We start from the raw sequence: 11,964 nt of genomic DNA, 5'->3' as shown, positions 1-11,964 counted from the left end.
AAGCCTTAAGGCCAGCTACCTGGGCAAGGGCATGTTATACCATAAAAGAGAGGTGGGAGAGTTCAAAGGGGAGACAAGGGGCAAAAACAGATCAGCAGACAAGGATATTGCAATACTCAGTATCACCAGTGCATGGCTATAAACCAATTGCAGTAGACGCTCTAGTTAAGTATTATATTTCTATTTATCATCATCATCATAGGTGGCCCCTCGAACGAGGATGACTTGCTTCCACAAGAGTTCACAGATGTTTCAATGAAGGACCCGATGTTCCAGTCCTGAACTCCAGTTGAGGGGGTGGAAGATGCCTGTGCGTGAATTTTTTTAACGTGTAGTGACCGTTGCAAACCAGCCACCACACGGGCTTAACAGAGCTCGGCCTTTATCCAATGGCAAGGGTTAACCAGGACGATGGAAGACCTGCTCTGCTGCACAGACCTAGTGCGCACACACATTGCAGTGTGGGCTGGCCCGTGCTGCCCCTGGGCCCTCGGCTCTTCTGGGCCCCGTATTGTCATTCGCCGCACCTTCACCCACAATGTTCCAGGGCCCAGCGCTCCAGCTCTAGTTATAGCCTCGACCTGCGGTGGTGTTCTCACACAGGTCGGGGCAGCCCACGATGTTCCAAGGCCTGGCACCCTAATTCTATTTAGCAACTATACTGAAAGCTAAAAAGTATCACCGTAAGTTTAATTCTGGCAAAATAAATCTGGAAGAAGGTGAAATTGAATTAATTAATTTACAACTTAGAGCAGAGACGGTTAACAGGAGATTTGATAGAGGTGTTCAAAATCATAAATGGTCTTGATAGAGTAAATGAAGAGAAACTGTTTCCAGTGGCAGAAGTGTCGGTAACTAGAGGGCACAGATTTAAGGTGATTGGCAAAAGAACCAGAGGCAATGCAGAGAGTTGTTGTGATCTGGAATGCACTGCCTGAAAGGGCGGTGGAAGCAGATTCAATAGTAACTTTCAAAAATAAGATAAGATAACAAGATAAACACTTGAAGGGAAAGTTAACAGGACGATGGGGGAAAGAGCAAGGGAGTGAGACCAGTCGGATAGTGTAACGAGATAATGCCTGGTGCCCTCTAGCTAGGAGGTATAAGGAGCCATGTGGAGCTTAAGATAAAGTTCCGTCACGGATCTCTTTCAATACAGCTCCCTATACCTCCTAGATAGAGGGCACACTATACATTATATCAATACCTCCTAGATAGAGGGCGCTATACATTATCTCGTTGCATAAGAAATCATGGAAACTGGACACTTGGATAAAGAATGAATAAGACAAGCATTTTGTTGTTGTTTGTTAAACTTGTAGTTGTTTAATACGTGTATTCATAAGAGGTTAACTACCCATTTATATTGAAGCTAACTTTAATTCATTTTTGTTTCTTATGAAAGGAAAGGTGTAACGAGATAATGTTTAGCACCCTCTAGCTAGGAGGTATCAATATAATGTATAGCGCCCTCTAGCTCGGAGGTATAGGGAGCTGTATTGAGAGAGAGGGTCTGTGAAGGAATGTCATCTTAAGCTCCACATGGCTGTCTGAGATCTCCCAAATAAATAGCTAATTTGAGCTAAGCATGTTCAAGAGACTATAAGATAGATAGTTCTAGCAAAGAGCAGACATGATGACCTGAATGACCTCCTTCTGTGCTGTATCATTCTATGATTCTAACTTTAATGCAGGACATGGATAGTTTCAGACTGTGTTGTAAAGCACATAGATTGTTGGCTTTAAGTGCAGCCAATGTAAAGAACCTTTGAAAATCCACCCGAGCTGAGCAGTGAAGTAGCAATATTTCTAAGAGTTCCTTTTTGGTGCTTTTTTTTCTGAGGGACTTTGTCGAACTTCTCTCCTGGTATCTCCTGCAGCCTTTGCACCCTGTGACAGCTGTGGCTCAGTGGGCAGCGCTCTTACCTCAGAGTCAAAAAGTTGTGGGTTCTAAGCCTCACTCCAGAGCCTTGAGCATAAAATCCAAGCTGACACTCTAGCGCAGTATTGAGGGAGTGCTGCACTATCGGAGGTGCCGTCTTTTGGATGAGATGTTAAACTGAGGCCTCGTCTAGCCTCGCAGTTTGATATTAAAGATCCACTGTTTCAAAGTAGAGCAGCAGAGTTCTCCCTGATGTTCTGACCAATATTTATCCCTCAATCAATCACAAAGAATGATGACCTGGTCATGAATACATTGTTGTTTGTGGGAGCTTGCTGTGTGCAAATTGACTGGCACATTTCGTACATTACAACAGAGTCTACTCTTCAACAGTACTTCATTGGCTGTAAAGTGCTTTGCGATGACCTGAGTTTATGAAAGACGCTACCTAATTGCTTCCTTTCCCTATATGTGTTCCTACCAGACTTTTTGTGCAGCAAGTTTGGCCTCTGAGAAATAAACAAACCAATGTTTAATTTGGGATACTTTGCTAACTACCCAAATGATGAAAAAGGAAGACTTGCATTTCTATAGCACCTTTCATGGTCACCCGACATCCCAAAGTGCTTTAAGTGCCAATTAAGTCATTTTTGAAGTAGAGTCACTGTTGTAATGTAGGAAACGCAATAGCCAATTTGCACACAGCAAGCTCCCATAAACTGCAATGTGATAATAACCAGATAATCTGCTTTAGTGATGTTGATTGAGGGATAAATATTGACCAGGACATCAGTGATAACTCCCCTGCTCTTCTTCGAAATATTGCCATAGAATATTTTCCGTCCACCTAAGAGAGCAGACGGAGCCTCGGTTTAATCTGAAAGACGGCACCTCTGACAGCGCAGCACTCCCTCAGTACTGCACTGCAATGTCAGCTTAGATTTCTGTGGTTAGGTCTCTGGAGTGGGACTTGAATCCACAACTTAACGACTCAGAGGTGAGTTGAATGTAACAATAACACGAATGACTTCAATCACACTCCCCTTTTAATTTTGTGAGGGTACTGCCTTCATCAGTTTGGGTTCATGGATACCGTCCTTCAATTTAAACTATATATATATCAGTGCTTATATATCCAGATTCATTACATTTGTTCAGTCTGAATGCATTTAGTTTCTTAACACAAAGTAATATATGTATATATTGGAAAATGGGAAGTTTAATAGTAGAGCAGTGCAGATGATAATCCCATTTCTCATTATATTTGGGGGACTGATTAGCTCACAGTCTGTCACAGGTACCTAGTCCCTAAAATAAACCTCACTGTGGTCACCAAGCATATACAATTTGCATAGGCACGCTCTCACATTGAATGATATACTCACACAGTCACGGACTTAGCTACATAACCACACAGGCACAGTCTCAAACGCACACAATTGCATGTGCATGGCTAGATTGGCAGACAGAAAACAATTGGGAATTCTCAGGGTTGAAGGAACCAAGATGAAATTCCCACGCTTGGTGACCATAAGTGAAGTTTATTTTAGGGACTTTGGTTAGTTTATTTCTCAGAGGTCAAAGGTTCATCGAACTCACTGCAAAAAACAATGACAACATGTATTTATATAGCGCCTTTAATGTACTGAAACGTCCCAAGGCTATTCATAGGAGTATTATGAGACAAAAAAATTTGACACCGAGTCACATAAGGAGAAATTAGGGAAGATGACCAAAAGCTTGGTCAAAGAGGTAGGTTTTAATAAGTGTCTTGAAGGAGAAAAGAGAAGTAGAGAGGCGGAGAGGTTTAGGCACGGAGTTCCTGAGCTTGGGGCCTAGGCAACAAAAGGCACGGCCACCAATGGTTGAGCGATTATAATCAGGGATGTTCAAGAGGGCAGAATTAGAGGAGCGCAGACATCTCGGGGGGTTGTGGGGCTGGAGGAGTTTACAGAGATAGGGAGGGGTGAGGCCATGGAGGTATTTGAAAACAAGGATGAGAATTTTGAAATCGAGGCATTATTTAACCACAAGCCAATGACGGTCAGCGAGCACAGGGATGATGGGTGAACGGGACTTGGTGCGAGTTCGGATAGTGACAGCCGAGTTTTGGATCACCTCTAGTTTACGTAGGGTAGAATGTGGGAGGCTAGCCAGGAGAACATTGGAATAGTCAAGTCTAGAGGTAACAAAGGCATGGATGAGGGCTTCATCGAAACATAGAAACATAAAAAATAGGTGCAGGAGTAGGCCATTCTGCCCTTCGAGCCTGCACCGCCATTCAATGAGTTCATGGCTGAACATGCAACTTCAGTACCCCATTCCTGCTTTCTCGCCATACCCCTTGATCCCTCAGCAGCGGGTGAGCTGAGGCAAGGGCGGAGACGGGCGATGACGCAGAGCTGGAAATCAGCTGTCTTAGTTATGCCTAGTGGGAACTCGATTGGGAAAGAAAGCATTTATATAGCATTTATATATGTCCTAACCTCAGGACATCTCATGGCACTTCACAGCCAATAAAGCACTTTTTCAAGATGAGTCACTGTTGTAATGTAGGAAACGCAGCAACCAATTTGCACACAGCAAGCTCTCACATACAGCAATGTGATAATGACCAGATTATCTTTCTTTAGTGATGTTGGGTTGAGGGATAAATAATGGTCGGGACATCAGGGAGAACTCCCCTGCTCTTCTTCAAAACCTTTAACATTAACCTGAAAGGCTAAATGGGGCCTCAATTTAACGTCTCATTTGAAAGATGACACTTCCGACAGTGCTTCGCTCCCTCAACACTGCACTGGTCAGTCGAGATTTTGTGCTCGGGTCTTTGGAGTGGGATTTCAACCCACACCTTCTGACACAGAAGACCCGCTGAGCCACAGCTGACATTGTGTGTTAATGTCCCTGTGTCTGAGTGTGTCAGTGAGTGAGAGACAGAGCTATGCCTGTGATGGTAATGTCCCTGTGCCTGAGTGTGTCAGTGAGTGAGAGACAGAGCTATGCCTGGGAGTGGGTGACTCCATACCTGTGGGTGTGAGTGTGCCTGTGTTTGAGTGTGTGAGTGTGCCTGTGTTTGAGTGTGTGTGTGCCTGTGTTTGAGTGAGTGTGTGTGTGCCTGTGTTTGAGTGTGTGAGTGTGCCTGTGTGTGAGTGTGTGAGCCTTCCATTGCACAGGTGTGACAGTGATGTGGAGGCGCTCTGGTATCGGTGCTCACTCTTTCTTTATGTAGGATGCATATTAATGCTGGTTTAATGCAATGAAGATTATATCCCAGTCAACCCCACATCAGCGGTCCCAACAAAAAAACCTGCAAAATGTTAATTAAAAACAAAAGATTGGATGTGATTTTAAACCTCGCACATGTATAATATTAACAATCCGATGTGCCCTACACATGAAGTGGATGTGAATTCACTCTTGACATGCAAAGGCAGTGACTGGTGAGGCGCGAAACCTGCTTCAATCTCATTGATAATTTCACCGACTGACACACTCGGCGATTAAATTCCAGCCCCGGCTCTGTGCGAACTTGAATTCCACTCAATCGTGCCAGGGACCCCGGAATGCATTGAAACACTGCCATTCAAGCAGCCTCCCCCAGCAGCAAAAACATAAATGAACCAGTGAGTCAAGTGTGACTGCAGTATGTTAAACAATCTGTCCGGGGTCCAATGTGTGAGTGTGTGAGGCAGCAATAGTCAACAGGAGGGTGCTGTACATTCCGGGCGATAGTCCGCAGCGACCTTACTGCCCACTGTCTGCATTGCAAAGTTGCTGGTGTGTGTGTCTCTCTCTCACACACACATTTGATGAAGGAGCTGGCATTAATTACCGAGAGCCGGACCTTCCTCCTCCAGCAGGCCAATGAGAGCTGTCAGGGGAGGAATCCTCGCTGTGGAGACTGAACACCAGCAGTTCAGGAGTGTCAGCAGGACACACTGCTCAGCTCATACATTTTTATAAACTGTGGAGTTATTCCGAGGATTTCTTCGACCAAGACAAGACAGCCCAGCTCTTGTGTGTTTTTTTAAAGCAAGGAGGAGGGAGGAGGAGGAGGAGGAGGAGGGAGTGGAGAGAGAGAGGAAGGAGGGGGAATGAGATGTGAAATGCCTAGCTCTCTGGGTCTCACCTACCCGAGGAAGACCAGCACTCGGGGGAAAGCGATGGTGGCGCTCTGTCTGAATCACTAGCGCAAAGAAAGGACCTGCACGGTGCTCGGTGTTGGCGGGAGGAAGAGCAGGAGCCCCGCTCTGATCATTGACTAGTAACTGAACGGATCACCTTCCTCTGTGGTTGCTGCATTGCTCCCATTAGCAATCCTGTTCCTTGCACTTGTCGCTGCGATGGGACTGGAGCGGCGAATACAGAGACATTCTCTCGGACCGGTCGCCCCAGTGCACAAGGTAAAGTCTTGTCTGTGTGTGTATGTGTGTGGGGTGTGGGGGGGTATATGGACAGTTTGCGTGCAGAGAATGTAAATCCCGATCTTAGCTCACCCCCCAATCTGTGTAATGATAGTGGGGACAAGGAGAGCTTTAAGACAGGAAGGGGGGTTTAAGTCCTTTCTAACCGGGCTCGTTCAAAGTTAAAGTCACGGTCCGCCAGAGGAAATATTTGGCATTTTTCGCACCCTGTAAATGGGAAGCAGTGAATTCCATCAATGTGTGGCCGGTTCTGGTGACCGAATCTGTTTGCTAATCGGTGCATCCGAGGCAGTTGCTCAAACGCCTTCTGTTTTCCATTCCTCTGGTGCGAATCTCATTAGATTTTTTTTTGTTGGACATAATATCACAAGAGGGACCCTCCTGTCATTCCCAGCGCTTCGATGCGGGAGGGCTAGGAGACATTCCAGCTCTGAAGTATGGATTTCACTCTGTGAGGAGCGCTTTGGTACGCCGCTTTGCCCAGCTTCTATGTAGAACGATCTCTCGCCCACATCACCATCCACTTTCCTTCTCCATCATGTACCTATGCAAGTGTTACTTTCTCCTGAACTGCCAAGGCACATGACATTAGGGCATCTAGAATGTCATGGTAATGGAGTTAGCTAACTTTATATATTATATATAGAGAGAGAGATATTTCAACCGGTAAAACACACACTGACGCTTTACACCATCCCAGACAACCCAACCTGGGGCAAACCCGATCTGTAGACAGCTAAACCCTTGATCTGGGTTCCCTATAAATCATCTCAACTGTTTAAAGGTAGGACACTCAAACGGCGCCATCAGGAGAATTAGGCAATCCGATGATATACTACAATGTACCAATGATCATCTATACTCCTGATTTCAAATATATAGAAAGAAAGACACATTTATAGAGAACATTTCACGACCACCGGACGTCTCAGAGCGCTTTATAGCCAATGAAGTACAATATATATATATATATATGTACAATACATATATAAGTACTATATATATAAGTATATATATGCATATAAGTACAACACACACACACATATATATATATATAAAAAGTACTATATATATATGTGTGTATATATAAGTACAATATACATATATATAAATACTATATATATATATAATGTGTGTGTATATATATATATATATATATATACATAAGTATATATATATAAATCTGAAGGCAGCAAAGTGTGGGGTTCTGGAGAGAGAAGATGTCTCCTTGTACATCATTCGAATTTAAGATGCTCCTCCAATCCTCCCGGCGAACCTGTTTCTGGAAGAACATTGTCTCAAGTTCTCAAAGGACGCTGTATTTCTCGGTGAATAAATGTTTTAAAGGTGAAGAGTACAGGAAAATCACAGCGCCGACATGTTGAGCACTTCTGGCCGCGGTTCCCAGGTTACCTTTTATTTATTTTCTGAGGCGCTCCTTCAGGCAATTAATAATATTTAGCAGCAATTATAATCATTGATAAATTGATGTGGGATAGGACATGGTTTGGACGTTTTACTTAAACCAGTTTTTCGATGGTGAATATCAGTTTGACCTCTGCAAGGGGCAGAGAGCAGCAGACGGGGATTTAGAATGAGAAGGCAGATCGATTAGAATCACCCTCAGCACAAGTATATTGGAATGAAGTGATGTTTGTTTTGCAAATGTCCTGTAATTTTTATTTGAGAGCAAATTAACTGGAGACTCAACACGGCTCGAAATCCTTGATGTCTTGGGTTTACAGGTCGAGCCGTTTGGGCTCTCAGGCAGGAGTGAATGAGACAGACACGAGCTCCCACGAAGTTCCCTGATCTCCCTTTGTAATACACCACACCATCCAGCCTTGAATCCCGGAGCAAAAGGAGCGGAGTCCGGGGCCCGTAGGGAGCCGCCGATAGTCAATGCGGGGTGATGTTGGGTTCATTGCTTGCACCCCAGTAATCCAGGGATCACTCACTTAGTAATCCAGTAATCCAGGGATCACTCACTCACTCAGTAATCCAGAGATCACTCAGTAATCCAGTAATCCAGGGATCGCTCACTCACTCAGTAATCCAGGGATCCCTCGCTTAGTAATCTAGTAATCCAGGGATCACTCACTCACTCAGTAATCGTAATCCAGATATTACTTACTCAGCAATCCAGGGACCATTCACTTAGTAATCTAGTAATCCAGGGATCACTCACTTAGTAATCCAGTAATCCAGGGATCACTCACTTAGTAATCCAGTAACCAGGGGTCACTCGCTCGCTCAGTAATCCAGGGATCACTCACTCAGTAATCCAGTAATCCAGGGATCGCTCACTCATTTAGTAATCCAGGGATCACTCACTTGGTAATCTAGTAATCCAGGGATCACGCGCTCACTCAGTAATCCAGGGATCACTCACTTAGTAATCCAGGGATCACTCACTCAGTAATCCAGTAATCCAGGGATCACTCATTCACTCACTCACTCACACACTCTCACTCACCCTCTCACTCATTCACACTCTCACTCACACACTCAATCACTCACTCATACTCTCACTCCCTCACTCACCGTCACGCCTCCCAGTCCCGCGGGCCATGGACCCTTCCCCCCTGAGATGTCCCCCTTTGGGGTCTGGCTTTGCAGGCTTGTCTGCCTCCCTTGTCCAGAAAGTTACCAAATGAAATCTTCAGGTCGCTTCCTGAGCGGAATAAACTCTTCATCAGGAATCTAGCACAAAGATGGAAACGAATCATTTTTTTAAACATGCAAATAATTCAAATATGTTTCCAAGCAAGTCTGACCAGTAACAGCTTTTGCTCAAACACCTCTATTTTCCCCACCAATTTACCTCACCATTGCTGCGATGATTAGGAGCATCGCGCAAAAGTTACTCTATTTGTTTCCCATCCGTTGAACATTAATAGCGAATAAATGTGATACCTGGTTGCAGAAAGTTGAGTTCCAGGCTAATGCTGTGAAAATATAGACAAGTCACAGATTGCAATGTGGCCCAGCCGTTGAAGGAGTGAATGTGGAAGGGCTCAGAGCATCTCGGAAATAAGGCGGCGGGCGGTCAATCATTGCTCACCGTCCGATTGTAGTCGAAAGGCAATTCGATTTTGGCAATATTTAAGCGGGTGCGGAAAGACAGCGAGGAGAGAAGTGTGTGTGTGGGGATGGGGGGAGGGGGTGATCAGGAGTAGTCTGTTCAGATCACAGGCTAGCGAACCAGTAAACAGCTTGGAGGGGAAAAAATGCTGCCGAGGTTTTCAAAAGAGATAAATATCACAAAACTTTTCAGATCACCAACAATATACACTCTGAGCTTTATCGTGCTCTGTTCGGAGGCTGAAGCAGTGACTGACACTGAAACAAGGTCACATACACTTCACAAAATCCCATTCCAATACATTCACAATGTGATCTTATCAGTTTCCCCCCTCGTTCCTGTCTAAAAACCCAGGATTCAAAAAATTATAGAGTGTGCTAAAACCCATTTAGCAGTGAATGTATTTGAATCTATTAAACCCCACGTTAATTAAATATGTAGGAGTTCCAACTACACTGTATAGCTGTCACGAATGAAAGGCTTCACTATCCAACTATCAGCTTTGCCACTGCAAATTTAAATATTAGATCTGAGCAGTGGGCAAATATAATAGAGTGCAGAGAATGTAGTTTTAATCCTTTTTTTTTCAATTATGCTTTTATTCCAGGGTAGGTATGGCAGTGGGAACACTGGCAGTAACCAGTGCCTCTTTTTTAACCCTGACAGAGCTAAGCATTATCTCAAGCAGTGGTGCAGAGGGCAGGGTAAGGGATATAAGAATTCACCCATTCAAACCACGGCTTGTTACATGGAATGTCAATGTATCTGACAAACCAGAAGCAGTTTCACATCTGCTTACTTTGATTAGCAGCGAGGGCAGGAAAGACATATCATGCACGTGACTGTGCATTGCATTCTGTTTCTAAGGCTCTCTTTCTGCTCTCTATCCTAAAGGCACTGATTCTTACTGGGCCATGATTCCACAGCTACCGAATGCGAATGATGACCATTCTTCAAGCTGTGAGCCTTCACAGCGAATGCTGGCAGGTTATAGTTGATCGGGCGAGGGTGTGTGTGTGTGGGGGGCACCGCAGGGGAGGGAGGATGGTGGAATGGGAGCAGTCATAGCTGAGACCCGATCCTTTCTTGTCCGCACCTCACGGTCCAGACGGAAATCGTCGGATCACAATCAGTAGCGTGAATCATGAAGTCGTTTACCCACTATGGACCCGGACTCTGCTTAATGGTTCAGTCCAGGTGACTATTGTAGGGGGAAGGGAGTGTGGGAGAGGACATTGAAGGGCACATGTTACATCTGCCATTTTCCTGCAAAAGTTACTACTTTTGCGTGCCCAGTGGGATATCTATACCCTTGAAAATTGGGACAACCTGCCCATATGTCCTAATTAACTGTGCACAACAGTAATCACCACTGTAAAGCTCCTAAATATCTTACTACCTCTTACGTACACCATACTATTTCATACTTTAGTTACAATTTGAGATTTCTCCTTATCTAAAGCGTTCCTCCCACTTTCGACATTGGAAGCTGGTGGTTACAGGCATGATGCTGTAAGCAAATGCAAGTGCATCGATGACGTGATTGATAGAAGGAGCAGTGATAAAGTGGTGGGCGAGGGGGGGGGGATCGCTGAGCGGTCCCGGCCACTCTCCAGATGGTATATCGAGCCAAGGTCCTGACTGCATGCCCTGATGGATGGGGCTGATTGTAAAGTGTTGCTGGGGGTGGGGAGGGGGATGGGGACGGGGGTGGGGGTAGCACAGGCTTGGAGATCCTGAACACCATTTACTCCCCTCAAAGACATCCCAAACCCTCATTCCCTCAAAGGCTTTGTTGCAATTGAGCAATTCAGTATCATTTGACTCAATCTTCAGGAAAAGTAAGATAGAGACTAAAAGATGGGCATGAGAGCAATTTAAGGTATGGCTCAGCATCGTGTAAGAGGGCGATGGGGTATGTTTTATGCCACTAGATCAAGGCTAGTAAATAGATCTAGCTGCAAAATAATACAATGGTTTATACTGTATAGTTTTTGTAATATTGGTATTTAACATTCTTGTATATTATAATACACTATGATTTACATAATTATAATAGTTTTGTTTGTGTTATTCAGCACACTCTTTGTTACTGGGTATATAATATTTGCATATGCATGATCTAAAATTGTACATTATTATACATTTTATATCACAGTACGAGTGAATAGGGTTTAACGTTCCTGTGAATAATAAATTCAACATTATGTCTTACATAGGTTTAATATTTATTATACCTACTGTTCATATTATTTACTGAACCAGAACAGTCCTGTGTGAGTAATATGGATAATTATAGTTAGTATTGATTGTGAGTGGATCTAATTGAGGAATCTAAATCGCAAGAGCCAAGTTGAAACAGTTTGCCAGCATTATCTGAACCCCGAGATGAGATTGCAGCCTTGAAATTGTTTCCGTGTGCCCACTATTTGCTACTAGCTCTGTGGAGCAGTCAGTATGGATGGGATTGAAACATGTTCTCTGTCCATTTTTGCAGACTGCTGCTATCGTAGCAATGCTCCACAGCTATTGTGTGATGTTGTCATCACTGAGGGATTGATAATTGCGATGTA

This window comes from Pristiophorus japonicus, chromosome 13 (genome assembly GCF_044704955.1).
Source record: "Pristiophorus japonicus isolate sPriJap1 chromosome 13, sPriJap1.hap1, whole genome shotgun sequence".
Lineage (NCBI taxonomy): Eukaryota > Metazoa > Chordata > Chondrichthyes > Pristiophoridae > Pristiophorus > Pristiophorus japonicus.
The sequence above is the reverse complement of the archived record's forward strand: the minus strand, read 5'-3'. Positions refer to the sequence as shown.